We start from the raw sequence: 24,397 nt of genomic DNA on the forward strand, positions 1-24,397 counted from the left end.
ACATTACAATTTGGAAGCCATGTATTTAACACACACTCACTCACTCACTCACTAGCAAGTTATTGGTGTAGAGTACCTGGAAAACTCACATATGGACTTATGTGTTCTGTAAAAGAAGAAAAGGCTCTGGAGCTAGGGTCAATTGAGATTTAAAATATAATCTAGTGATGGGCCAATTCCAAAACCCTGAATCTTCACATCCCCCAGACTTTGGGCCTTGAAGTGAATGAAGCTATTCTAATTGATACAAGCTGAGAATCTGGCCCTTTGTGTGTCTGACCTATCTCTAGTACAAATCAGAATATGTCTGAAAGGAGGGGGAAATGCACTTGGATTCACTGCTTACTAAACAGAAAATAATTTATTTCACATTTCAAAATAACACTGGCAGAGAAGTGGTGGCATGGACATCTAGTTACAGTAAGTAATATTAATCTTAGATATGTTTTAAAAATCCTAAGACCTTGGATATAATAATCAATGTTCTTACTCATCATGTGTAATAGAATACATATGGGGTCAGATTCCAATCTTTTGTACACCAATGTTAATCTAGAGTGGTTTCAATCACTACCTTTTCTAATATAGCTAGGTAAAAATTACATTGCTGAATAAATGTATCGCATATAGAGCTAGGTGATTATTGCAAAAAGTTTCCTGAGAATATTTGTTCATATTTTTAAACAAATGAACTTTGACCATGTTCAGAATTCCATTTTTGTTTACTTCCTATAAATGTTCAAGTTTTACTGGCAAAAATGTTCATGAAAAGTGAATTTCAAAGATCCATAAACAAGCATTTGCAGAAACTGAATTTTCAAATTGCATTTGCAAATATTTGCACTAGGAGTGCTTGTATGCTCATAAAATGAAAGAACAGAATCAAAACCATATGACTTGCATATGACCACTCACAACAAAGCAACTCAGCTCAAAATATGAATACTGGCCACAGATCAGGCAGTACAAACTTGCAGAAATCTGTTGAATAAATCTGAATATCCAATACACTCTAGCAAATTGTGATCTGTTCATTGATATTTTGTGAGCAAACTAGATATTTTGTTGCTAATATTTGTTATATATGTCTGTCATGTCACAGATACTTAAATCCATGAAGTTTTCATAAGGCATGTGCATAACATACCTGGGAAATGCTAATTCCTGAAGCAACTTTGGCCTGTTTGTTTCTTCATTCTGTGCATTTGCTGTGGGCTTCTGTTTGCCAACACAATGGGTATGTTTATACTAATGACCATACACATATCCATGCTTTGTGCCATAACTCCCTTATTGTCCATACCTAAACCCCAGAAACGTGTTTGAAGGCGAGTGGGGGAGATTAAGATCACACATCTGAGGGGTGTGGGTAAATACACACCATAAGATGTGGCACGGCTCCAAACTTGTGCCAGGTTTGCAGGGAATAATGGTGACGAATGATATGATCAGGCACTCCCATCAGTAAATGTGTGGGGGCAGGAGAAAGTATGAACAAAACACAGCAAAGTCTTTCTATGAGTCACAGAATCCTGGGATATTGCCCAGGAAAGGGTAGTGCTAACATCTCGTACCTACAGTGGTAGTGTGGATGCAGGTATATGCGAGTATAATGTTATGCCTTTGTGCAGCATAGCATATGTGGACTCTTGGGCATGGAGGTGGGAAACATCCACTACTTGGGTATACACACAAGTGTAGATATAGCTATGACTCAGAAGTGTCTAAAAGTCTAATTGTAATTTTACAGACTTACAGAATGTAAAAAGAACCTCTTCCTCCTGCAACTTCATTCCCTCCACAAAGCTACTCTCAGGAGTCAGGGTATGTCCCCCAGGTGCTTGTAAATAAAAGGAGAAATGTACTGTATGCTTTCATAAAAGTCTGGGAGCCAAAGCACAGTTGCTTACATCATGTTGTTGTGGGTTTTGTTTTTGAACAGATCACGTCAGGTAGCACGAAAGGGGTACTGTACTTTGAGTTAGTCCCTTGGGTTAAAAACAAGCTATTACGATAGAACGCAAGAATAATTTATTTTCTCTACTGAATTACAGGTGTGTGTCTGTATGTCTCTCTCTGCTACTTTTTTATTGAGCACCCCATGTTATTTCATTACTTATATTTTGAATCAAATATCTTTTCTATTTAATATTGCATTAGCTCTAAGAAATCAGTAAGTGCAAGTTTGTAATTGCTGTGTTTTTCACTGATAGTATTTCTTCCCAAGCCTGCACATGTTTTGCCCATCTCAAAGGGGTGTATGTTGTCCAATTAAACAAAGTCCGCTCACAAAGCAGTGTTCCTTATTGTACACTCCTTCGTTTGAAAAGCAGCAGAAACAGCTCTCCAGGTGTAAGCTGGCATCCTGCCCACTCCAGTTCTGATAGCTTCATAAATCCTGACCCTGCCGTAGCCCAGAATTACATTTCATGACACAAAGCCAAGCTGTGTTGTTCACCCAATGCCCTGATTTACATTTCCCAAGACAAAAGGACATACAGATAGAGTTTCAGAGCTTTATTTGCTTTCACGTTTCTCTAAAGGTTAGTTTCAGGTCAAGTACAAGTACCTGGCAAAGAGAGGTGAATAAACTTAAAAATAAATTAATAGTAAAGCAAATGTAAAACATAAGCTTTCATTGTTCTCTTGCCCGTTGAAACCACAATGCAATTTATATTATAATATCAGAAATGAGCAGCTGTTACCTAAGTTGTAGCATAGAGAGTAACTATTTATGCTCCTTTTGTCCTGTCCAATGGGAAAGAAATTGCTCCTGGTTATAAGTCTTTTGATATCAGTTTATTGTGCCTTAGAACAGTGTTTCTCAATGACCAGTCCATGGACCAGTCCCAGTTCCTCAGATCTCCATGACACAGTTTAGGAAGGCAGCAAAGTTGAGAGTAACTGCCTTAGAGTGTCTTAGGAAGGGAAGATTCAACTTACAATAGTATGAGAAAAGCACTCAGCCTTGTGACTCCTATAGTTGGAATTTGCCACCTGATGTTCTATTGGGAACAGCAGTAATGGGATTTCAAGTAAGAAATCTCATCACTGTAGCAACCTAAGCACAACTAGAAATTTAGGCACCTGGAGTGAGAAGGTTAGTGATAGTCTGTACCAATGTAAGTAAGGGGCAATCAGTTACCTGGAAGGACTGTTTGTGTGTAGTAACAGGAAGATCATCAATGAACATAAATAAAACCATTCATAAGCAATCACACCTTAGTCCGAAGACATATTTTGCCAGGTGATACTAATGGCTTGTCATTATGGGTCATCAATGTAAAAACACCCAGGTATAAACCCAGTAGAGAGAGAATTCAGTAACTGCACCCAAACCCTCATTAGGAAAACCATCTGTGTGTGTCAGCTTGCTTTCTCTTTGTCTGGCCCTTAGAGCTTTGAGGTCCTTGCAGCTGCACAAAAGGAGAATTGACACTTAGACTCATCAAGGAAGGCCGTGTAGCCCCAGATGAACAACTTTGGGCTATGTGTTTCCGAAGTGTAAAATACAGCAACCGGGATAAGAAAAGAACACTATGTGTTAAGTCAGTTTGGCTGAGTGAGTAAGTGTGAGACTGGAGACAGAGGGTATGTCTACATTTTGAGTTTGAGGTGTAATTTCCAGCTCGAGAGACTAGCCACAGTAGCTTTGATAGACAAGAGGTCTGTTTCTGAGATCAGGTTAGTGGTGCCTTCCCCAAGCAATCTGCAAAAGGAAATTGCCTGCATACCATTTGTTAGGTCTTCTGTTCAAGGAAATGGGGCTTGTGTACATTTTGTACATACACAAATTACACTTGGAAAACCCCTGACTCTGTGTCACCAATATCTGCTTCAAACAAGAAAATAATTTGCAAGGCCTGAAATCTGCTACTGCTCCACAAAAGGGGCAACAGAAATAAAGAAGGTTTTTAATTGCGTCAAGTGAGGTGTGCTGTCATACAGGCCTAGTGTTAGTGCTACGTGGGAGATCTTATTTTGTTGCCAAGTTGTAGTCTCTCACTCTGCAGGCAATCAAGTGCTGAAAGACAGAAAGCTTTTATGCTGGGTAGAACCAACTGCTTTTTGTTTCTCAACAGAAGCCTCTTGTCTGATAAAGTTTGTTTCTGAAATGTGTCCAGTCTTTGATGGGATGGATCACAGCCTCGACAGGAAGCTGTCAGAGTTAAAGGCAGATAAGAGTGTGTGTGTGTGTGTGTGTGTGTGTGCGTGCATGAGCATATACGAGTATAAGTATCCTTGCTTCTGTTTGGAATGCAGGGAATACTGTGAGAAACAAATAAAGTCATTACATTCATTGTGAACAGAATTAGGCATCACAGATGTTTCTGAAATTTACGGATTGCTGCCATCTCTGAGCTGCTTTTCAGCTGTTCTTGCAGTTTTAGGAGTAAAATGCCTCCCCTCCAAATATTCTATTAAAAGAACACATGAAAATAAATGGAATGTATCATTACTTTTACAATGGACAAATTGCATATTTGTCAAACCACAGAGACAGGAACTCTAAGTGATCATTCTCTTCCACATTTAAGAGTGTTTTTAAAAAAAAAAATACAAAGCAGTCTCCTCTCCCAATGTCTTCCTAAAACTTCCTTTACTGACCCATTTAGCAATTTCTTTGCCTTTATCTTTATCTTCCCATGTCTTTAATGTAGGAATGGGACCAAGTGTAGTAGTAGCTGAAAATGAGCAGTCCAATTTAGGATTGTTAGTTTAGAAGTTTATTTGAAGAGTGAAGGCATAAATGACTTGTGCCTTAATGTGCCAGACTAGTACAGCTGCATTCTGCTTTATCACCCATCAAAACCCTTCAGCGCTATCTTTCAGCAATGCTGTGAATTATTTATCTCTTTAGGTTTGGACATTTTAACAAATGTCAATGCAGCTGCACTGTGCAGTGAAGCCGATCATTTAGCTGCCCCCTCCATTATGTGGAATAATAGTGCATCTTTTGTGTGGACACTATTGTTACAGAAATGAATGAGCCATGAAATCAAGGTGTGAAACACTGTAGAAGTATCTGTTTCCCCTTCCATTCTCTGATTTTTTTTCTTTGAATCAGATTCTTAGAACACAATTCTTCTAACAATCCTTTTGCATCTAACCCTGACTAGTTTTCAGTATTTCTTATTCCATTGTTATCACTGGTCAAGTTTACATTTACTTTAAACTTTACATGAGACAAACTTGACTTGATTAAATGTAGACTGATTTTACAGGAGCGCTCTCTCTCTTTTGGTGTGCTATATGGAAAAGAAAATGTATATTTAGTAATTTTCAAAATTTTCTAAATATTTCCTTACCTGTTGCTAATCAAAAACATACTGATTTGCTTTCCCTTAACTGCTTAAGGATGCTAGGCTTCAGTCACTGAGATTTCTCTAATGTGGAGGGGTTTCTGGTGAAAGCATTTTAGTGTTGTTTTTTTAAATCACAGAGAAAAGGGAGTGGTGTCTAATCAAAGGACAAGAGGCTGGCAATTGTTGAGTTCTAATCCTTCTAGTACTGACAGTGTGTGGGGCTTGGAGTAATTCACAACCTCTGCCTCAGTTGTCCCATCTGTAAATAGGGGCTGTACTTAGGAGACCTGATGCACTTAGGGTGCACTTGCATATTTCAGGCGCCAGGGTCCCATTTCAATGGAAAATCTGTACAAAGCACGCTTATTCATTCAGGGCACCTGCAGCTGGCCAATGCAAAGTCCAGAATGGGTGGTGCTGGCCAACAAAGGTACATCGAATGGAGTGCCTTGGGAATGCACTGATTCAGTGGAATGGAGGCCTGGCAGGACTCCAAAGGAGAACAGAAGTGTAAACACGGTCTGCCTTCCCCAGGATGAATTTTCCTCACAGCATAGGTGTGGTGATGCATAAGGATACATGTGGTATCCTCAGTGATGCATGAAGATTGAATTCAACCCTAGTAGCTTCAAATTCTATCCATGCTATCTATCTTGCAAGAGAGTCATGAGGCTGAATTAATAATTTTAGAAAGTTCTCTTATAATTAAAGTGTTTGCAAAGATCATGTAGTCTTTTCAATAATATTCATAGCAGACAGGCTCAAGTTTCTTTTTTTTCTTCTTTCTTTTCTTTTTTACAAAAAGTAAATTAAATTTTGGGCCTCCCAGCCTTGCCAATGCCCTTTTACCTAAACAAAGTTTAACTAGTATTAACAGAGATCAAATCAAGGTGCTCGCTAATTTAAAGTAACAGAAAAGCATTTCAAGACCATCATAATTTAAGTATTTCCCTAGTCCTATTCCAAACTATTTATAAACAAGCAGCACATTATTGGTGATCAACTGTTTGAAATTTTCTTCAGTTACAGTGAAGGTTCAGTATACTCCCTTCTTTCTCTCACTCTCTCAACACACACTTTTGGCAGCAGCTCTGTAACATGACTGCATGCTGGAAGGCAGCCAGAGAAGTAATGCCATCTTCTTTTGAAGCAAACTGGAGTTTTCAATGTACTGATGATAATTTAGTCTCACTGGATATCAGTTGAAGGGACGGAGCAATGATCTTGAACTCTGCCTTCAGAGTATGGCTGGTGAAATATGTGCTGGAAGCAACACGAAACACAATGCTGATTAAACAGGTCAAAGTCCTCTGCCTTGACATAATTGTGTTGCTTTTGGGGGCACTCGCCATGTCAAGCCAAAGGAATATGTTTTTTCTAGCTGGCTAGAATAGAGAGCAGTTATTATTATAGTCTTCAGTTGTTGGGATAATTAGATAGTTACGTTGTGGTTCTCTTCTCGTCTTGTTGCATGAAATAGGACTCAAAAAGGAAAGAAAAGGAGTTAAAATATAATAATTTAAATATTTAACGTCAAAGAGAAAGATTGTAGTGAATCTTGAGCCTGCTGAAATGAGCTAGGGTTCAATGTTAGCTTTTTTTTTTTTGCAAACCTGGGGAGAAGTTTGCAGGACAGGGAAATTCATATACCCTGCTAAACCTTCCTTCCTAAGCCAATTGTCCTATTTCTTTCTGTAACCCAAACTCTCTCCTAGACATCCCCTACTTACTGCTGCTGTATTTAATATGAGCAGGCATATGTGTTTGGCCACCTCCTCACCCTTTTCACAGTCTGCTGGTCATTAAGTGGCTAAGATGCCAACCAGCTGGTCATATTCTATCTTAACAAAGGCTACCACACAGGACCACTACCACTCCAAAGAAAAGATGTTCTGGGAAAACTGCCAGTATCCCCCCAGCTCACCCTCCAAAAAAATAAACTTTCCTCATGCTCAAGATTGTATTGGATTGGATATTAGGAAAAACTTTTTCACTATGAGGGTGGTGAAACACTGGAATGCGTTACCTAGGGAGGTGGTAGAATCTCCTTCCTTAGAGGTTTTTAAGGTCAGGCTTGACAAAGCCCTGGCTGGGATGATTTAACTGGGAATTGGTCCTGCTTCGAGCAGGGGGTTGGACTAGATGACCTTCTGGGGTCCCTTCCAACCCTGATATTCTATGATTCTATGATTCAAGGGTTTGGTAGCAATCACATGCTAAAAAGTCAGGCCCCATCAATCTTAATTTGGTTTGTAGAAATCTCTAAGATGATATTTCTGGTATCCCTTATATAGCCTATTTCTGGGATTAGACAGAGTTGGTTATTTCAGGAGAGACAAATCCATGAGAAACCTAGATTAAACCCTCCCCCCCCACCCTAAAATGAGTAATACTTTCCCTTCCTCTATGGAAAAAGTGACAACCTGTACATGGCTACAAGTGACTAAGATAATCATCAGCACTCACCAGATGAGTCTGCTATGCCCCCTGTCACTTTTACCAGAGGATAGGCTCTGCATTGCTTATTGGTCTGGATTTCTTTGGTGTGTGTTTAATTTAGTTTAAAGACAAAAACAAACAAAAGCTTTCAGAGACTTTTGAGCTATATTTATCTGGGCCTTGTTTTCAAATTGTAAACTCCCTCTCTCTACTCCAAAGGACTGATCCCATTGTTTTCAGTATGCTCTGGGCTTTGGCTCACTGAAATTTGGATCATTTCTTAAATTCAGAGAGTTGCCAGAAAAAATGACAGATTTTTCCACAAACTCACTTAAATAAAGAGGAGATTTTATGAAAGGGGTATCTCTGTGTGTATATCTATATAAATTCATAATGTTACTATTATGCTCACAGTGTTTATGCTCAGAACATGAAGAATTGCACACAGGATTCCATCAACAATATAGGAGTGAAGAGAATTTCTTCTGATTTTTTAAAAAATTACCCAAGTAAGCTTAGTCTCATTGTTTCTCTGTTGGTTCCCACCATTTTCCTACTTTTATAGTTGTAGCTTCTTCAGAGCTGGTCTCTTTTTCCTAATATTATAAATTCTTTCTTCAAGTCACTTATCTTCCTTCATTTTCTTTCCTAAGTATTATATATTTTTGGCCCAAGTCCTTCATTTTATTTTTAATCCTCCTTAACCTGGATGTCTGTGTACAAACTCTTACTGCTTTTCTGTAGAACAAAAGTATTTTGATAAGAGCAATATGTCAATAAACTAGAGAGAGTTTGACCTATCAAGGTGAAATGGTGCTTGAAAACATCTTCAAATACACCAAACAACAAAAAAGTATGTAAGAAAAAAACCCTTTGAACCATAAGGAATATTTTGGAACCTTCCATCTCTAAACATGAAAGATAGAAAAAACTGTATACATCTGGTACCAATACTGCATTAATTACACAAATTATTACTGAAGAGATACCTGTTCATATATAAACTGTTTGTGGAGTTTAATGCATATATTCTGGAAAAGGGCAGTGTGGGCAAAGAAAGGACAAATTTCTAGTGTCTCAGTACTTATTGAAATATTAAACCTTTAATGTGGGGTACCATTAAATACTCTATTTCCACAATTGGTTATAAGAAAAAAAACCCAACAACTACTAGCTTTTCTTTCTCTGTCAGAGACAATCTCAAACCCTAGGGGAGAAGTGGTATATTCTACAAATAACAAATCACCTCTGAAATCATCAATAGGTAATAATTCCCCCAAGCACCCACTTAGCTAGGTTTACATATGACCATATATCATCCCTCACCACCTCTCGCCAACAGACTGAATAAATGGGAAATACAATTTTTTAGTTGGAGTTCTTTCCCTGATTGAATGTCATTACAAAGGCAGCTTCTTCATCCAATACAGGGCCTACACAAACATTAGTGTGTTCTCTGGCTGTGGAAGTTTACAGAATTTTCCATCTCAATCTTGCTGCAATCACACTTCCCTCCCCCATAGGTTTTACAATTCCATTTAAACCACAGTAAAGCTTTTGGTCCTTTTTGGTAGGCTTACACTATATTCAGCATGTTCAGTGCTGATTTAAGTTCCAGCCGCAAACCAGTCTGCACTTTGTTCATCATACTTCAAATTCAGTATGAATGGTTCTGGATGGAATAATTCTGGGAGGTAGTTTTGTGGGGGACGTGATATGCTGATACAATATTTCACCTCTGTTGCATCTTAGGCTTCTGCTAGCTAATGATTGAGGAAAATAGTCAAATTTTATAATATGCCCAGGATTGAAAACGATTAATTCTCAATCTTGTCCACTTTATGCTTGTTCACTGTTGTATTTTTACAAAGTCTCACAATTGCAGCCCAACAGTTTGCTGGTGCATTCCTTCCCCAAAAAGATTATATTTTTAAGAGATTGCTGAACAGAATCCAATCTTTCTAGGAAATAAGCTCTGTGTTTTTAGTCATTGTTCTGTAAAGTCCTGCTATATAGTCTCTTCCAGCGTAACACTAGAAATTCATATTTCAATATCTAAACATAGGAAGAACTCTTGTAAAATTACACATTCATAACAATCTAGCCTCCTGAATTGTAACAGTTTCACTTTTACTGTATGTCACCAAGACAGTCTTTCCCTGCAGAGACAAGGGGGCTCAATCCGCTTTTGGGAGAGATTATAGGACAAAAACTGCCTCCCCCCACAAGCTCCTGACTAAAGCACTTGTTTTGTTTCTGGTTACCATAGCAACACAAGCCTTCCTCCTCAGAAAGTAACCTATGGAGACTGGGATAATTTTTTTTTTGAATGAATGAATCTAAAGCAAAGAACCTTTTGTTAAAATGGGGGCAGGGAAGAATGAGTGAGATGGGAAGTGAGAGAAAGAGAGCATGTAAAAGGCTGAAGAGGGGCAGCCATGAAGTCTGGGAGAGTCAAGCAGTGACTCTAGTGATTTTGTACAGCTCAGCCAGAGGTCTCATCCCAAACACGGAAACTGAGTGACCTGAGTAGTGTCTGCTAGCAGTATGATTAGGGTAGATACCCTTGCACAGAGATTTAGTGGCTCCTAAGGGGTCTCAACCCTATCACAGTTTCATAATCATTTCTCCTCCACCATCACTTGTGTCCTTTATCTGTGGCAACAAACCCCACTGTCTACAAGCTGAACATTTGTGTATTTAAAACTGAGGTTTTTGCCAATGTGTGCTTAGCATTCATGGCCAACACCTAATGTGTATTGGGAGTAGATAGAGGGAAGGTTGTAGTAGATTATTAGTCCATTTGTTACATGATTGTTTAACCAGCCCTTTTTATAGTTTTCAATCTTCAGTTTCTCACCACATGTTAATTTAAATGAAGGTAGCGGAGTAGATGCTAGGAATATAAGAAAAGGGTTTTTATATTATTATTTTTAAAAGTAATGAAAATAGGAAAGACACCAACACCTTGTGTTCCTTTAGGCAAGTGGCTTAATCTTTTTGGATAAGATTCTTTCAGCACCATGCACCATCTTTGATCATGGTCTGCTTCAAAGGCTGGAGAGACTCCGAGCATTAGATACGCAGTTCTGGGGTCCTGCCGAAGTTTCAGCAGTCTCTGAGAGATGCCCTATGGACCACAGTGCAGCCTGGAATCTCCACAGTTCCCTGACACTGTCCTTCCATCAGGGAGTGTGAAGGAGCTGGAAATCCTCCACAAGCAGCTTTGTGGCTGTCACTGGGGGGAAACGTCCTCCAGCCAGAATCTTGGCTGTTAGGGCTCCTTTATGCCAGGGGTGAGGATCTCACCTTTTTGTATCTCAGCTCCCCATCTATAAAACAGGGATAACAATATTTTCCTACCTCCCAGCAGTGTTGTGAGGACTAATTTATTAAAGTATATGGTGTGTTTAGATATTACAGTGATGCGTGGCATAGAAAACTCTATAAACAAAACAATAAATAACCTATAAACTGATAATGAAATAGATAGTATAACAATAAATAGGACAAGTATTTAAAAAAAGTAGTGACTCACTTGTGTGTTACACCATTTCAATTACACACGCAAATACCTGGTATGAGCAATCAGTACCTGTTGCAAAGATAGGTGTTCTGTTTTGTCTATGTTTTTCGTTCATACTGTCTACAAATGTGACCACAAAGATGAGAATACTTAATTATCCTGTAAAACAGAAGATGGCAATGGGAGAGCTAAAAGGAGACAAAGTGAATATCTTCTTCTTACAGGCATGTTATTTTTAGGCCATTTTGAAAGAAAAACGATAGTTTTTAAAAGGTGCTTTTTTGTCAATTTGTATAAAGAGGTGAGGGTTGAGCATTCTGTTGGCAAAAACTTTTGTTTCAGGAAGTACAAAGATGAGGGAAGATACATATTTGAAAGAGTATCCTTGCAGAGAAACAAATTACTCTGGGATCAATGTCCTAAATTCAAAGTGTAAGGAATCTTTTGAGAAAGCAAGGTTGAACACGTGTAGATTTTATAAAAGGGGATATTCTCTTCATAGAATGTTTAACTTATGCGGTGAACCCTACTGTAAACAAGTCTAGAATCCCTCTGGTCATTTGGCTCTTCCTAAACCAGTTTCCACACGGCACCCTTTGCAGAGAGAAATCTCAACTCTCTGGCTTCTGACTGAGATTCTGCTTCTGATTCAGTTAGGTTCAGGGTAAATTTCTGTTTCTCCATGACGTCTAACAGTAGTTGCTCCAATTAAACTAAGTAAAAATAGAAAACAGAAAATAAACACAACATCACATAGGCACACACATATTGTAAATAAACATCTAATTTATCATTAGTTGGATAGTGTGGTAACGGCTCTGCTAGACAGGCACAAAGCTTGTTTGTACAACGTATGAAGGTATTTCCTACAGCATGATTGAACAAAGAGTTTCTCTCTGAGCCTAAAGGCTGTCAGAGTATCTTACTCTTCATCCAGTTAGTGTTTATCCAAATAGTGATTTGCATTTAATAAAAAGGATTACCTATTTGCCGCAAAGGGATGGGTGACCAGAAGGTGAATCACAAGAAATGTCATCAGTCACTTTGATTGTTTTTGACACCTCATTGAAGATTGGTTCATTATCAATGAAATCAAGCTATCCTGTTTCTAGTTTGCCATGTAGTTTGCTACGTAGAAGTCTATTATTATGGCAAAGATAGTACTGAAATGCATGTTATGAATTATTGATATAGAATGACTTGAGATGAAACTACATAGAAAAAGCTAAACAGAGAGAGTCATGTCCATTCTGCTCATTGATGAGGACTATCTTCAGGCTTAATGGCAACTTTCAAACTTCATCTATTTGGGCTTTAGTGCTGTTGAAATAAAAGATGCAAGATTTTTTGTATATTGGAAATATGTCTTTTTTTTATTCTTTTCTCATGCCACAGTGGCTGGATTATTTTCATTCAAAGACTAAAAATGCAAAATTTCAGACAAAGTGATTGTTTAACAAAATTATGAGTGACTGAAACAGGTAGGTAGAATAGAAGCTGTTCTGACACCTTAATCATAACATTCGCTCTCACTTTAACTAGAGATGACTCTAAAACTAATTCCCATTACCCTCAAACATTGCAGACCTATAGTGCAGACCAAAACATTACTACTACATAGGTTCTCATATTGCCTTCATTATCATAGTATTGGAGTGTCTTCCAGCAATGTGACTGATGTTAGTCACAAGTGGATTGATTGTTCTTGCTCTCATCCTGTCCTAAGGGGGAGAACTGTGTGCAGGGTAGTGTTTTGATTTGGTAGGATTTTTGTTTTTATTTATTTAATCTTTTCCCTTTCTAATGAACTATCAATGTGGCACTCAAGATGGCTATCTTTGTAGCTTATACTTTCCTCAAAAATTGCCTTATGGTCAAAAGTTTTCATTCCAAAAAATATTTTGTGAATTTCAGTGCATTTTGTGAATTTCATCTATCTCCTTATTTTTTTTCTAAATAACATAAATATAATTGTCAAGTCAGTATTCTGTGGAATAAGGTAAATATGGAAGCAGTGGATATTTTTCTGAATATATGGTTGAATACATAGTTATCACATTGGGAGTTCAACTATAACAAGGGAAGTGTAAATTCAACATAAAATTATAACTGGGGAGTGTAAATAAAATGAAACATAATGACTGAGAAATCATTATTTTGGGTTCCACTGAAGCTTCTGTGCAGCAGATTGATTGAAGCATTAACATCAGCTCCAAAGTAACAAAGCAACCATACAGGGCATCTCCTGAGGTGTGTTTTCCTTATGTACTCAATATGTGATGTCATGCTCAGTTAATTCACTGGGGTTGTAATGTTCCCAGATGTTTTTTGGCACATACCTTTCCATCTGAGCTAAGATCAAATAAAATCTGTCAGAAACTGAGAGAGATTTACCAACTGAAAAGTATCTAAATAATAATTATTCAGATATATAAGCTTGAAAAAAACCTTTTTTCCAGATCTGAGGTCAGGAACCATTTTTACCCTCAATTGATCCTTATTACAATCCCTGATCACGGTTCTTAGAAGACACATTGGTACTCTGAAACAACTGAAGCATATTTGTCAGCTCCTGCTGCCAAGCAAAGTTGTTCTTGGCATAAAAATCACTTGCCTGTGAATTCTGATTGAAACTACTGTCCAAAGTCAGTGGCCTAAAAATCAAAGAGAAACTACTGAAGAGCTTTACTGATGGATCTTGAGTTTTGACCCTTTCATTTTATTAAAGACTTTTAGAAGGACTAGTCTGGTTTTAGGATCTTTGGAGAGTTCCACTTTTTTATACTTTATGCAAAATTCTTAACCTCTTCCAGTGAAGGAAACTCAATTTACTCCCTCATTGTCGCTGATGGAAAATCATCTATCAAGTTTACAATGGCACATCTGTGCAATCTTCCTACCTTTTGTCCAAATACAAGCTATTTTCACTTTTTCATTGCCTGTGATTTTATAAATTAATAAATTAATCTGGGATTGATTAATATTTTAACAACAACAAAAATCTAATACAAGTATATTGAGATTTTTGTAATCTCCCAGAACATGTAAAATAACATGCAATGGGACTTAATTTGTCATCTGTGCCACCATTCATAGTAATGGTATCATAGAATATCAGGGTTGGAAGGGACCTCAGGAGGTCATCTAGTCCAACTCCCTGTATCTCCAAGCAGTTTGCAAGCAAGGTGTTATCATTATTGTACATAGTACCTTCTGTTGTAGGAGCAGCAGTGATCTGTATGCTATGTATAATCTGCATGCTCAAAACGTCTGTTACACTTCCCCCCCGTTTTGTCTCCTCTCCCTCTTTGAGTACCTGTGAAGTGTCTTTCCCCCTCCTCTGCATGGACACTGCCCAAGGTGGAGTGTGACCAACCAGATGCGGCCACGTCATCTCTAGTCACAGGCCGTGAGGAGCAGGTCCTTAAAAGAGGAAGGGGCCATGTGCTCAGGAGTGCACTCACAAGCTTGTACCTCCCGTGAAGGCCCTTCACCCAGACCACCTGGCCAGTGGTTCACCACATTGCGTTCCATCGTGCCTCGGGAAGACTTACCTTCATCACACCATCCATTGCTGCACTGTGGGACACTTACCTTGAAGGATCCTGACATCTCCAGTGCTGTGCCTGTCCTGGGAGTGTGACTATGCGAGTGTGAGTGTGCGCCCCCCAACCCCGCTTCTTTGAGCTTAGCTATCAATATAATAAACGTGTTGCTTTCTGCCAAACTCTGGTGGGTCATTAGTCCTCCCTAAGCTTACTAGCTGGCCCAATTTCGGGTAACACCTTTCTCCCTGAAAGATCATAAAGCACTACATAAACTGTGGTCCTGATACAGCATGGGTATAAATTTAAGTAGAGACAAGGTGAGCGAAGTAATATCTTTTATTGGACCAAAGACTGTTGGGGAGAGAGACAAGCTTTTGAGTTCACACAGAGCATCTCTTCAGCTTTAACTGACTTGAAGAAGAGCTCTCTCACCACAGACATTGGTCCAATAAAAGATATTACTTCACCCCCTTTTCACTCTAATATCCTGGAACAAACAAGGCTACAACAACAATGCAGATGGCTTGAAGTGTGTGAGTAGTCTCATTGACTTCAGTGATTCTATTCACATGCTTAAAATTACTCATGTACTTAAAGAACAGGAGTACTTGTGGCACCTTAGAGACTGACAAATTTATTTGAGCATAAGCTTTCATGATGCATCCGATGAAGTGAGCTGTAGCTCACGAAAGCTTATGCTCAAATAAATTGGTTAGTCTCTAAGGTGCCACAAGTACTCCTTTTCTTTTTGCGAATACAGACTAACACGGCTGCTACTCTGAATCATGTGCTTAAGAATTTTGCTGAATTGGGGCTTGTAGGCATACAGCACTACTGGAATGCAGCTGATGGCAATAGCCAACTGGTTCACAGTATGTTGCGCAAAAACAAAGAGAGGGAAAACTTTGGCAAAGGACAGAAAAACAAACACCTGTTGGTTTTTTGTTGGTTTTCAAAAACTGCTTTCATGTCCATGCAGAGGAGGCAGGAACTCACACAGGCTAAAACCTCTGGTGCTCAGTTTGCTTCACTCTCCTGGAATTTCAACATGTTGTTCCAGGGAGTCAAGCTTTTCCAAACCTGTGGCTTAGAACACTAAATTGGCCTTTCTACATTATGTAGCAATGAGTGTAAGCAAATACATCAACTGTGATCGACTTAATAGTAGATGACACTAGCTTTGGAGAATAGGATTTGTCTTAAAGTGGCCAGGAGGACAATCAGGCCATACCTTGCTCTTTCCAAAAAGTACTATGGGATTTTTGATGTGTCCTGGACAGCCATTGAATATGGCTAGAGGGGCAATCTAACAAGTTATGGCACTAGCACTGTTGTCAATTATTTATTATAGTGCAGAACGAATAATATTCCAAATCCTTATGTGGGACACAGATCTATCCCTTCTGAACAAAGGGTGATGCTGTCAGTTGGTCATATTAACATTTTAATCCTGTGGTTGTGAATGACTGAGATTATGACATGTTGGGAATGGCTGCTGATCTATGGGAAATGCCAAACTCGCCCTTTAGATGCTGGTGTAATGACACTAGCATTTCACTTATCAGATTTTTATTTGATGTCGTTTTGTAATTTATCCTTAAGAAAGCAGTGTTTGCAGTTAACAGCAGCATTGTACTTCAGAGAGTTGTACACAAAGGTATATAAGGATTATATGATATGTGTATCTAATGAATTCTGGCCATAGAGTAATTTATACTGATATTAATGGCTAAAATTTAAATGCCCACAGCCATACATGCTCCTGTTGATTCCATAAATCTTTACATTTATGCTTGCAAAGCAGGTAATTACATCCTAAAATACTCATTTGCGTAATTCCTGAACCTAACTGGTGCCTACACACGTGCTAGTTTACATGGAAATATGTAAGGTTTTCTGGGCAAACAGATGCATGTGCATTTTTCTCTGCATTCCTGTGGCCTGAGGCTTTGCAAATGTTGCCCTGTGTAAGTGCAGTTACAGTATTCGAAATAAACAAGACACAGTATCTCTTAGTATTGTGGCATATGGCATATTATTGTTCATTACACTGTAATTCTCTCAGAACTTCCATAATTACATAATATTAAGTCTATTGCTGTTTTATGTGAAAACAGTCGCATGAGATACTTTACTGTCCTCATCTTAGCTAGTGTGACATATTTTATTGGCAAAATCTACTCATACAGAACCTTACTTTCTGAAACTAATGCACACAAAATTACCAATCAAATATATGAAAGAGTGAAGAGTCTTTTCTACTTTTAAATGGAGACTAATATATTTCACATTCTTCATGCTTACTGCTTTGGCTCATCCTGAGCATACCTCACCATCATAGCTCTTTAATGCTCTGAATTTTAACTACAGTGTTAAAGCTGTTCCACTTTGCTGATGGTCTGTTGTAAACGTCTGGCTGTCCCTCCTCCACCATGCTGAATCAGCTAACACTGCCAGAGGAAAGGAGGACCATTTCAGTTTCCCATCAGCTCTGATGGTGTGGGGCAGCTAGATTCCACTGTAATATAGGTGTAAAAAGTCAAAGTGTGGAGAAGAATAAAGAACTAGAGTCTAACTGGAGAGGGAGAAGCAGAAGGGGAAGGGAGCAGAGCAAAGAGAGGACAAGTGTCACACTGTGGTGAGGGATTGGGAGCAGGGTGGTAATGTCTTCTCTATGTGGCTGAGCGTAACACACTATGTTTATAAGCAGGCTCTTGTAAACGGTAATAAAGTGCAAGTAACAGTGAGTAAAATAACAGAGTAAACATTGACTCATCCCCAGGAGGAAGACAGACATAACACAAGAATATGGTTTAAGTGTGGCCACTATGTTATTTAACACATGCAACTGGGATAACTATCCAGCAAGGCCTAGATCAGTGTAGGTTCCTTCACCCCTTTTAGGGCAAGCACAATCTGGGGAGAGAAGTCACTCTTTGCCCTGCACCTCTCAGTAGCTATCAGAGTGCTAGCAGTATTGCTGTGATTCCCCTCCACTCTTCCCTGTATGACGCTTAAGGCTACTATAAGGGGAGTTCTTTGCTGTACCAGACATTGGAACCCTCCCCATTATCCAAAGGAAAGATCTCCTGAATTCCTGGTCCATGCCCTTATTTACCTGGCAATCAGTCACTTGTACCCAACACAGACACTCAGGACCCATGCCAAGTAGCAACAAACAAACAATACATATTAACACAACCCTAACCTATCCACTGGATTTCCAGGCTGCAGTAAGGAATGTGAAAAGCCCACAGTGCCATGCTCAATTTGGCAATGAGGGAAACATTTCTTCCCTGCCCACAAAAGGCAATAGGCAAAGTGCCCACAGTAACTCCATTACAGTATATTGAGATATGTTAGCATAAAACACATGTGCAAGGCAAATCCAGTCCAGTATGTGATGTGATGGTCAAAGATTAGGTGAGCAGAACATTACCTGTCTGTAATAGAATGTGAGTCCTAAGGCAATTTTTTTCAATTGTATAACTAGCTTGTAACAATCCTGGTCAGTGTTTCCATTGTACAAAGTAAGCATGTTAAATAAGAGGAGCAGTGAACATTACTGTTTGTTATCTTCTGTACATACAGTTAACCCCAGAACTTATGGGCCTCTTTGTTTTACGCATGGGCTGAAGGCACAAACCTTTCTTTTGGGATAGTCTCTGTATTTCTAATTCATCATTTTGTAGGACATTTTGTAATTCCAGCCAAACTGGAAAGAACAAAAATTAAGCTTTTGTAAACTATATTCCTTTAAGACACATGCACGCGTGTGTGTGTGTGCTCACACACACGCTCTCTTTAATTGGTTAGTGTTTCTTAAATAAATGTTTCATAGGATTAAATTCTGCAGGAGAATGAAGCTGCTATGAGGCTCTTGCTGTGCATCCATAGGCTTTTTCTGACAGTGTATCATTTATAGGGCCCTGAATCCTCATTACTGAACTCAGCAGGCAACAGGAAGCTGCTGTACTGATAGCATTCCTGTTATCTGTTTTAATAAAAACTTAATTCCTTTTCTTTTTCCCTACACTCCTAGACTTTTAAAATAATTCATTTTTCTGACTGCTGCTGGTCATCTTGCAACCATCCAAATCATATTGTCTTTATCTTTGGAGAAAGAAACAGAACAATTTCAGTTTGAAACTGACCCTAGACTAGACAAGCAAGATTTCTCTAAACCTTTGACAATTTATCACAGAGAAAATATTCTTGGGGTCTCCTCAGCAGACTCTGTACCATAAAGTTGGGAAGTGTGTAATCAAAAACACTGTAACAAATGAGCATAATCATCCTCCAGGTTATTATTATTTATTATTATTTTGCAAGTAACATATGTTCTTTTAAAATAAACTGTTTTCCAAAAGGTGGCTTAAAAATCAACTTTCTTTTACATTTCTGATCTTACATATTGTGTTTGACATGAGGATGCATCAGTTGTGTCAGCTCAGATTATATCATTGTGACATTGTAGGAAAGGAAGAGATTGAAATTGGCTGACATGATGTGATGCAACAAAACATATCAAAACGGAAATAGTAAAAGATTCTTTCCTGTACTGTAGTTCATGTCCCTTTTTTTCAAACATGTTTTGGACTGGATATTTCATTCCTGGGGCCTTGTGAGTACAATATGTCACTCTGTATATTGCAATGAGAGGCAGATTTTTATTTGTAAACCATATTCCTTTCCAATGCGTCCATGTGCACGCGCAGGAGTGCATGCATACATGTGCAGGCAGGTGGATGCGCATGCCCACACATACACACATGCTTATTATTGGCCTAATTCTGATCTCAGTTCCAGTGTTTTTATACTGATATAATGTCACTGACTCCAGTATATCCACTTTGAATTTACACAGGAGAAACTGCCCTGTGCTGCATGCATAAAGACCATTAGTCACTGGTAAACTTCAGAAGATTCCATTCATTGTACTTAAAAATCCAGGGGGGAAATCCCGGAGACATTGACTTCAGTGGAGCCAGGATTTCACACCAGATGTTCATCTGAATCATACCCAAACCTCTTGAATATGTAAAATTAGTCAGGAAAAGTGGTTTTGTCATGAATCATGAAACTTTGAATGTCTGTTCAGGCTAGGACTACTACAAGAATGGTCTTTCTCAAGATATTTCAGCACTTCCACTTCTGGTTGGAACTAGGAAGTGATGAGACATGAAGAAATTAAAAGCAATTAAAGACAAAGTTAAGAAAACTTTGCTCAACTTTTAAAAGTGTTCAATTCAATTTTGGGTAATCTTTCCTTGTATTCCAACCAGTTCATGCATTCAATCCGTAATGTACACAAGCTTTAGGTAGTGAGGAAGCAATTAAATGTTTTACAGGCGGTGCCACTTTCACCTTATCCATGGTTAAAAGGTCATAGGAATTTGAGGTGGGAAAGACCTATTAGGTCATCTCGTCCATTCCTGGAATGCAGGACTGTTCTCGACAGTCTATTTTCTAGTTGCTTTGTCACATCTAAGTGCTAGCCACTTAAGGTTCTGTACCCCTTAATGAAATAATTTACTGAAGTATCTGTTGTTTCCATTATATAACATTCCTTTCCCACCCCCCACCCCCTGGAGACTTGTAACTAATCTGTAAGAGTTCACTGTGGTTTGAAAATAAATTAACTCCAGGACTGAGACTCAATGTGCATTTTCAATCATATGTTGAAAACAAAAAATATATGTGGCTATTTTAAAATTTCAGTAATACAAAAAGTATGTATAAAATAAGATTCTGTTGCACAGTGGAGAGACTGATTCCTGGTTTTGAGTCTGTGTTTCCTTGACTGGAACCACTGTAGAATTTTTAAATGAATTTATCATGAGCAAACTTACTTAGTGCATGTAGTGAAATCTTCAGTATGTCAGGTAAGACTATTGACTTGAGAGACTAAGGGAGTCCTTAACTTGTTTGACATTGTTGTAGAGCTAATTAAAATCAAAGGTTTCACTGGGGGAGATCAGTCAGATTCTTCATTAAGACACTTATGCAACTATTTCAGTGATAGCACACTAGCTGAGCCATCCCAAAATTGATCGAGTGGCAATGATATAGGAGCCTTCTTTTAAATGCTTATTTAACATTTTCGGGTAGTTTAAAATCATCTTTATGGACCAATTTCTTAGCACTGATATAGTCCTTTTTTATTTGCTGCCTCAGTGCCCCAAAAGGATTGTAAAGCAGCATAGAGGAATCCCTGGGCTCTGTACAGCCACGGCAGTTGCTCTGTAACACGTTTTCCTGGCCCCTTCCCAGCATTAGGAGCATGCTGGCAGCATGCCGGAGTATTGGCCCCTAGCAATCTGTTATTACTTGTATGAATTACTCATATGAACTAGAGAAGCTTAAGGCCTATTCTAACTTGCTCCAGTCTCCAGCAGTGCTGGGTATCAGGGAAGGGAACTATGCTAGTGTCCTGCACCAAGCACAGCTTGGCTGGACCCAAGGATTGTATTTTAGGAGCTACTTTTTACCTTTACGAGAACTAGCTACAAGTTGGACTATTGCAATGTGTTCTACTCTGGCCTACCTTTGAAGCAACAGCTAGTGCTCAATTCAGCATTCTGCCTACTCTGCAATATGATTTGGTCAGGGCATACTACTCCTGTATATCATTCACAGCCCTGGCTTCCCATCTGCTTCCACGTACAGTTCAATGGGAAATCACCTGTGGCAGTTTGCTGACAAGCTCCCTAGATGTGTATTCTTGAGAACTGAAGTCAAGGCAGTCTTGATGGAGGGTTCCCAAACGTAGAACTCACTTCCTCTGGCAGACCTGAGTCCTAGTTTATTAGCTTATTATGAACAAAGGTTAAAGTTCATGATTTTGTCCAAGACATAACTAGATGGGTCTAAACAAAAGCTAAAATTTGCATAAACCATTTCTTTGTTTTCAAAAGTCCTCTTGATTATTATTTATTTTGTTGTTTGTGCATATCAGGCATGCTCACTGCATCAAGGCAAACATTTATCTTCCTAGTAACTAGGCACATATGCATAAGAGAACAAAGGTTAAGTGCAGATTGATATTTTATTATTCAGAATGAACTCCTATTTCTAGAGCCAGGATGAAGAAAGTAAATAAAATGGTTGGAGAAAAGAAAGACAACAATATGATATTAAATAAAACAGCAATAATATTTGTTAGTCATTAGACCCCTATGAAATCATCATATGTAAATAGAATGCGCTTAACCTCCACCAAAAGACATCCTTATAATAGAATAATCTGATGATTAAAGACAGATGAAACAGGGAAGTAGAAGGCGGAAACAGGTGTTTAAGGACATTACATGGCTTTTGTAGAAGGCTTTGTGGCAGTTGCTATGCTATTAGTCAGCTGGAGGGCTTTATTATTCCTCCATTTCAATGCTTAATAGTAGGTTTGCCTCAGTCATGCTTAGAGAGTGAGATCAGAAGTCAGGCAATGAAATTCTGAAACGACTTTGTGAAAGTCCAGCAATGAGGAAATAATTTTTATAGATGTACATACACGAGAGGATTTTTTTTCTCAGACAAGGGATAGAGAGGGCATCCTCCGAATTCTATCCAAGAAGAATTCTCCAGGCTTTAAGAAATGTCCTTTAAAGCTTCCTTATTAACGATAGCAGCCTGTAGATAATGCACATCAATGATTTCAGGTTAGACAGTTAGGATTTGAATGTTTCAGTGTGCATGTCCTTTTCAAGCAAACTATTCATATAATAAAGCTTTCCTTTTTTATGTTTTGTAAGTGCTATCAAACTGGGCCCTCTTAATTTAAAAGAATTCTTCTTTTCTTTTTCTTTCTAACCCTTGCTAAGGAGCATAGGAATAACACAATTTGAAGCTGATTTCCCCTAAAAGATAGAACAGCAACATAATGAAAATGAAACAGCGGTGTTGTAGATTCTAATCCTTCCAAAGAATAAAAAAAGCCAGAGTTGAAAGGCAAGTATTGGCAAATGCAATTTGAGATGAAAGTTGGTGGGGTAGGTATTGGCATTTTGACATAATGGGAGCTGTAAAGAGAATAACCAGGTTACAAGACCCCACACTAGTTTGTAAATGACTACTTTCTTAAAGGAACATTTCATTTTCAACAGCTGTCTGCCAAATCATATTATCTAATAATAATAATTTAAAAAAACACCAGTGGTCTCTGTTGCTCCCTTTCTACATTTGAAAAAGAATTCAGAAGAAAGGCTTCATTTCAACTTCAAGTATGCTTTGGATAGATTTAAAGAAAGTTAATTTGAAATGACAGTAAATAATCCTGCACCATTCAGTCACTGGTTTTATGTTTCTCTTTAATTATATTTAAATAAGCCTCTTTTTAAGCATGTTTATTATGTGCATTTGTCTTCCCTTTATTGCTTTATGCAGCAGATAAAAATGACATTTCTGTAAGGAATCCGAAGCCACTATTCTTTCCTGTAGGGACCTGCTCAGGGAGAGTTATGAATTGTTCAGGTATTGTAAATGCCAGCCATTGCAGATTTTAACTATGCTTCCTTGCCCTGAATTCCTCCTACTGTTTCAAAGTAAATAGCTTTCTGTCCTTTCTGTCACCATTTGATCAATGTCTTTATGGTGACACAATAAGCTTCATGAAAACAGCAAGAGAAAAGATGAAGATGATTAACACGTACATAAAAACAGTACAGTCTGAAGTGGGATTGGAGAAAGAGGTGAGGAGACAAGAGCAAATATAAACAGCAAAAACAAATGGATGAAAGAATTTAATGTGCCATCTCTAGCCATAATCATAAAATTAGGCAGTATACACTCTGTTTGCCCCAGCTCACAAACATAATCCTTACTACTAGTTACTTCCCGATATATGAGCCAGTCTCTTTGTAAAGGGAAGCAGTCCACACAGCTCATTTTTCTAAAGCACTTAAGGATCATTAGTCTAGCACTGCAGCAAATGTATTATTCATTTTGCCGTAGCCCAATTTCTCTGTGAAGACTTTTGCAGCGAAATGCTACACAGTTCGGCAGAGAGGTGATTGATTAAGCAAGGAGGAGCAGAATTTGGGCATCCTGATAAAATTTTCTCATAGTCTTCTCAGTTAGCATAAATCAATTTTATTTATGTAGTAACACTTGAATACTAACTACCCAATATCATCCATCGGAACAAAATTGATGACTATACCTTTAGGTTAATATTACTTGAACATTTCATTCTTGAATAATTTATACACTTTGCTGTCTGAGTGTCTGTTCATGATTGTTTATTCTGTTTTACTAAGTGTAGCCAAGCTCTTGCCAAAGCAATGACAAAAAAGTCCATTATTCTTGTTAATTTTATACTACCAAAGGGGCTTGTACCTCACAAGACTCCATTCTAATAATAGTTCCTTTTCCCAGTAGAATATTCATTTGCAAAAGCAAAGATGACACTTTTTTGGCCTATTAGAAAAATTGTTAAATCATCAAGAAAAGATTTTTATCATATACATTTAATAGTTAAAGTGCTTCACATGGATATAAGAGAGAAAAGTGGAGACAGTAAAGGCTGCTATTCATCAAAGCACATAAGCATGTGCTTAACTTCAGACAAATGAGTGGACCCT

The 24,397-nt window shown here is 38.3% G+C and overlaps 1 long non-coding RNA gene across 1 annotated transcript in view; it reads left to right on the top strand.

Moving 5' to 3' along the window:
• The window catches only part of LOC140912074 (uncharacterized), a 106,950-nt gene that overhangs the window by 23,188 nt on the left and 59,365 nt on the right, over positions 1 to 24,397 (top strand). The window lies entirely within an intron of this gene.

Source organism: Lepidochelys kempii, chromosome 5 (assembly GCF_965140265.1).
Source record: "Lepidochelys kempii isolate rLepKem1 chromosome 5, rLepKem1.hap2, whole genome shotgun sequence".
Taxonomy (NCBI): Eukaryota; Metazoa; Chordata; order Testudines; family Cheloniidae; genus Lepidochelys; species Lepidochelys kempii.